The 6,286-nt window shown below is 37.3% G+C and overlaps 1 pseudogene; it reads right to left on the bottom strand.

Moving 5' to 3' along the window:
* Positions 1–369: 369 nt before the first annotated feature.
* On the bottom strand, positions 370–6,195 carry LOC122869702 (annotated as a pseudogene).
* Positions 6,196–6,286: the final 91 nt, after the last annotated feature.

The following is a 6,286-nucleotide window of genomic DNA, read 5'->3' as shown; positions in this document are numbered from 1 at the left end:
TTTTGGGCAGAAGCTCTTCAACAGTCAGCTCTTACCCAGGATTGCAATGGGATCAGGACTGAAAGCAGCAAGATCAGGACAGGACATTATTAACAGCGACAAAACTTTCCAGAATAATGGGGAACACAAACAAATCATACATCAGGACTGTGCCAGATTGTAATTTCCCTCATGTGTCATGTCTCTTGAGAAATGATCTGTATTGTATTTATTTGGATTTCTGTTTTATAGGAAATGTAATTCATGAAAGGGAACAGATCTATTTGTTTCATGTCAAATACAATAATTTCTTTGTCATTTTTAAATTCTTCCTGCCTTTGTAATCTTGTTACAATGTTGCGTTTGAAACAGTCAGTCCACACCGAATCATTTTTGAGCACATCAGGATATATATTTAAAATTACATCTGTGGCAACAAGCACTTTCATAAAGACCCAGGAGTTCCACTCAAAACCACACACGTCATATAGAGCATCTACAAATTATAGTTTTCAATTGATTAAGTTACATTTTGCTCTGCAGCAGGCACTGTCTGGCAAAACAAAATGGCCCCTGCCACTTTGTTGTAAACAGGAAAGTCTATGTGAGGTTTGGATGTTGTAGCAGTAATGGTAATGTTTAGACAGTGAAATACATATTGATCTGTATCTTGACATGCTGCCTAATGCTGAGTGCTAAACTCCTAATAACAGTATATTTGACACAGATTCAAAAAACAGTTTGTTTCAATGCTTGAGACTTTTATTTTTGCATAAAGTAAAACAGTTGACTCTCCAGAATAAAGCTGTGCTAAAAGCATTCTTTTCACAACACATTCAGTCTGCTCCTATTAAAGGCACAAAGCCTAAGAGACAATCCAGCTCCTGTTTATGTCACTTTTCGCTTAATTTCTTAAGTAGCATTGCAGCAGTAGAAAAGAAATAAATGTAAAATGAGAAATAGAGCCTCCAGGTTATATATGAGACTGATGACACAAAGATATATGAATGTTAATCATGAACACACAGCCACCAGTGTTTTTGATGATGGTACTTCATGCCTCTGCGTTAGTTGAGGAATCTTTAAGGTTTTTTGGCACAGACAGATGGAAGTTTAGTGGAACACTGCACATCATCCCAGCACTTGTTATCTGTAAGTACCAAAAACACAAAAGTCAGCGATACACAAACCAAAACCTGAAACTGCCTAATGATACCAATTAATCCTGCATGGCAATGTACTTTTTCTGTGTAATAATATCTCTACTCACTGCTAATGGCAAACTTTTGGCTGCTATCATCACATCACTATTGTAATTGTGATTATACATTCATAGCATCATAAATAACAAAATTACTAAACAGAAAATCATTACTGTAAATGATTTATTAAACAGTGTAGTACTGTATATTGGTGACTGTTAACTGATTTGATAAAACCAAAGAATTGTAACAACATTTTTCACTTGAGGATTTTCCAAAAATAATCATCATTCACACCACTCATACATCAAGCACTTCATAGAAATAATGTGTTTAATGTGATTTACTTCCATAATTCATTTGTAAGCAGTGCTGCTTCCACCAACGGTTGTCAAACGTTCCACAGGGCTGATAGTTGAAAGGTGTACCATCACTCCACAACCAAATACCCTCCTATAAGACACAACAGAATTGAAAACTGTATGAAAATTATAAATAAATAAACAAATAATATTTGGGTGATTGTAATAACAAATAATATACGTTTTGACAGTCAGAGCCTCCAAGCCATGTTCTTCCAAACGCATGTGTGACCCTCACTATCATCTTCTGAATGTCATGATGCTCATCAGCGTTGTGTACAGAGGCAAGGTTGGCACCCATGACCTGACAGTTTTTCTTCAAAGGAGATAAAGAGTGGAATTGCCAAAAATAAATAAATAAATTTAAGTTATAGAAAAAACACCAAGTCAGACGATGCCAAAAAAACATGTGAAAGCATTGCACACTGCATCCAAATCCTCCTGATTACCTCTGCTTTAGCCCAAGTCAGGGCTGCTGAAACATAGTGGAAACAGCGACCGTTGATCTCAGTCCAACCACTGGGACAAGATGTTGATCTCTTGACGAGGTGAGTCTCTGCTAAAGAGAAACAGAGAAGAAAGGCAATGCATCTGAGTAAATTTTCCATTCTCTTACTGGTAATTTTATACCTAATGTGAATGTACAGTAGTCCTTGTGCTACATTAATTGGATGTGCACAAATCTTACACACACACAAAAAACTCAAAGCATCGGGATTAAAACTCACCATCAGCTCTGGCCGGAACCATTACGGCACAAACAAGTGCAGACACACTCAGCATCATCATGGTGGAGATTATGCAGATGTTAAAGATGATGATTACCTTCAATACAGAACCACAGACAAGTCAGTGAAGAGAGAAAAAGGTAGAAGAAACGAGTTGGAGAGAGTAAAGACAAGAGTCACAGCAAAACCTGCTGCAGAATTATGTTCATCAGCCTGTGGTTTTGGCCTTCCTGTGGGAAGTTGCCAAACAAGACAAAGACCAGTTCTTATATACAGTGTGTTGTCTTTTCATCTATAACAAGAAAGGCCACACAAAAAAAAAGAAACACACAGGGCTAAGTGTGTAGACATTTCTTGGTGATAAGCCAGGTATAATGTTCTATTACCTGCCATTCACAAAATCACGCAAAAAACAATTTTCTCACTTGCCACTAGTAGAACCTGACCGTGCTTAGAGTTTTTGTTTTCTGTACTCAGGTTTTAATAGAGAAGAATGCAATTTCCAGTATGTTGGGATCTGTATCAATTTCATTCCCAGATACAATGGGCCTCATGCAATAACCAGTTTTTTGAACAGATTTGTTCTTAAGCTTCACGTACGAGAAGAATGTTCTCTTCTGTATGACTAATTTGACTCAAGAATTATAATGTATTCCTCTGAATGAATCTGGAGCTTAAATATGAAACCAAATTAATTTTGATATATATATATATATAATCTTAAGGCAAAATTAAAAAAAACAATCAAAAACCTCATTTGCATGTTGATATTGAACATATCAGTAAACTCTTCACTGACAACGTATTTCATTTGTTTTCCTAAAATATTAGCTCTTGCAATACAGCATCCATTTTAGCAGCCAAATTATTCAACATCACTTAGGAGCGAATCAAATACAAATTGCATTGCTGTTTGAAATTTAAGTAATTCACTTAAAAGTCCAGCTGAAAGCACATCTAGTCATCCCTTTTCGCAGTCATAAATAATGTCCTTTTTTTTTTTTAAATTGTCAATAGTTTTTTATTATTAAGAGGAGGACAAAAAGGTCTTTGGGCAAATGTCAGAAATGTTCATTTTAGTCTCAGCCAGCTAGCGGGATGTGTTGTGTCCATGTTTCACTGACCACATCAAACACTGGTGACACAGTAAAAAAAGATGTGGCGAAGATACAGTGATAACTCTGATGCAATAATTGATCGACTTCTCCATTCTTGAATTCACACACTTCCACTTCTGAGAAATTATTCTGGGGCAGGGAAGTATCAGAGTTACTGGTTAATTGATAATATCTGAGTATATCTTCAAGTCATGTTGAAAAAGGACAATACATACAGTGCCTTGCGAAAGTATTCGGCCCCCTTGAACTTTGCGACCTTTTGCCACATTTCAGGCTTCAAACATAAAGATATAAAACTAATTTTTTGTGAAGAATCAACAACAAGTGGGACACAATCATGAAGTGGAACGAAATTTATTGGATATTTCAAACTTTTTTTTAACAAATCAAAAACTGAAAAATTGGGCGTGCAAAATTATTCAGCCCCCTTAAGTTAATACTTTGTAGCGCCACCTTTTGCTGCGATTACAGCTGTAAGTCGCTTGGGGTATGTCTATCAGTTTTGCACATCGAGAGACTGAAATTTTTGCCCATTCCTCCTTGCAAAACAGCTCGAGCTCAGTGAGGTTGGATGGAGAGCATTTGTGAACAGCAGTTTTCAGTTCTTTCCACAGATTCTCGATTGGATTCAGGTCTGGACTTTGACTTGGCCATTTTAACACCTGGATATGTTTATTTTTGAACCATTCCATTGTAGATTTTGCTTTATGTTTTGGATCATTGTCTTGTTGGAAGACAAATCTCCGTCCCAGTCTCAGGTCTTTTGCAGACTCCATCAGGTTTTCTTCCAGAATGGTCCTGTATTTGGCTCCATCCATCTTCCCATCAATTTTAACCATCTTCCCTGTCCCTGCTGAAGAAAAGCAGGCCCAAACCATGATGCTGCCACCACCATGTTTGACACTGGGGATGGTGTGTTCAGGGTGATGAGCTGTGTTGCTTTTACGCCAAACATAACGTTTTGCATTGTTGCCAAAAAGTTCAATTTTGGTTTCATCTGACCAGAGCACCTTCTTCCACATGTTTGGTGTGTCTCCCAGGTGGCTTGTGGCAAACTTTAAACGACACTTTTTATGGATATCTTTAAGAAATGGCTTTCTTCTTGCCACTCTTCCATGAAGGCCAGATTTGTGCAGTATACGACTGATTGTTGTCCTATGGACAGAGTCTCCCACCTCAGCTGTAGATCTCTGCAGTTCATCCAGAGTGATCCTGGGCCTCTTGGCTGCATCTCTGATCAGTCTTCTCCTTGTATGAGCTGAAAGTTTAGAGGGACGGCCAGGTTTTGGTAGATTTGCAGTGGTCTGATACTCCTTCCATTTCAACATTATCACTTGCACAGTGCTCCTTGGGATGTTTAAAGCTTGGGAAATCTTTTTGTATCCAAATCCGGCTTTAAACTTCTCCACAACAGTATCCGGCACCTGCCTGGTGTGTTCCTTGTTCTTCATGATGCTCTCTGCGCTTTAAACGGGCCTCTGAGACTATCACAGTGCAGGTGCATTTATACGGAGACTTCATTACACACAGGTGGATTCTATTTATCATCATTAGTCATTTAGGTCAACATTGGATCATTCAGAGGTCCTCACTGAACTTCTGGAGAGAGTTTACTGCACTGAAAGTAAAGGGGCTGAATAATTTTGCACGCCCAATTTTTCAGTTTTTGTTTTGTTAAAAAAGTTTGAAATATCCAATAAATTTCGTTCCACTTCATGATGGTGTCCCACTTGTTGTTGATTCTTCACAAAAAATTACAGTTTCATATCTTTATGTTTGAAGCCTGAAATGTGGCAAAAGGTCGCAAAGTTCAAGGGGGCCTGAATACTTTCGCAAGGCACTGTATGTGGCAAAGATACAGTGATAACTCCGATACAATAATTGATCAACTTCTCCATTCTTGAATTCACACACTTCTGCTTCTGAGAAAATGTTCTGGGGCAGGGAAGTATGAGAGTTACTGGTTACTTGATTCGAGTATATCAGCAAGTTCTGTACATGGGAGGTAATCTACCATAATGCTATGATTATTTGTTAAACGTTGTATAAAATTTCAATTTGTTTCAATTTGAAACCTTCTTTACATAGAGGTCATTTGAAAAAAAAGTATTTTAGTTTTTAAACATTGTAGCTAGCTTTATACTTTGTTTATTTGGTAAAGCTTGTATATCATGTGGATGTATACTATATCTAAATCCAATATTTGCTGTTGTCATCACACCACTATGGTAATATGTTTGTTGCAATACATAGTTCATAGTAAATCATGTAACAACGTGTTCTGCTGACCACCAACTGATTTGAAGATTTGATTCTGAAAGATAGTATTTACTAAACAGACTTATTTGTTTTATTTATCAGTCTGTCATACATAATTTATTTTAACTGCCAAATTCAGATTCAGATGATCATTTACAAAACTTAAACCAGCACTTGTAATTTGTGAGTAACAAAAAATTATTTTTAAATCATTTACAGTATTATTAGAACATTTATCACTTGACTGACAGCTTTTCAATTCATGCCCCATTTGTTTTTATCATTTACACACCTCCTTCATTACACTCTTAATTTAAACAGTGTGTTGAGATTTACCTCCATAGTTATTTTGTGAGCAGTGCTGGCCATGTGAGCCAGTAGGCTCTCCAGGACACCGGTTTGTGTAGTGGAAAGGTGAACCATCACTCCAGAGCCAGTATCCACCCTAAAAGACGGAATAAGACAGAATACTTTAAGAATAATAACCTTGAGCACTTGTGTAATGATGAATTGTATACTTGCTGTGCATCAGAGCCTCCAACACATCTCATGGTACTCCGGTTTGTTATGTATAGATGCAAGGTTTGCACCCATGGACTGCACTTTTCCACAGTGGAGACAAACAGAGAGTGAGGGTG

Source organism: Siniperca chuatsi, linkage group LG22 (assembly GCF_020085105.1).
Source record: "Siniperca chuatsi isolate FFG_IHB_CAS linkage group LG22, ASM2008510v1, whole genome shotgun sequence".
NCBI classification, from domain to species: domain Eukaryota; kingdom Metazoa; phylum Chordata; class Actinopteri; order Centrarchiformes; family Sinipercidae; genus Siniperca; species Siniperca chuatsi.
The sequence above is the reverse complement of the archived record's forward strand: the minus strand, read 5'-3'. Positions and strand labels throughout refer to the sequence as shown.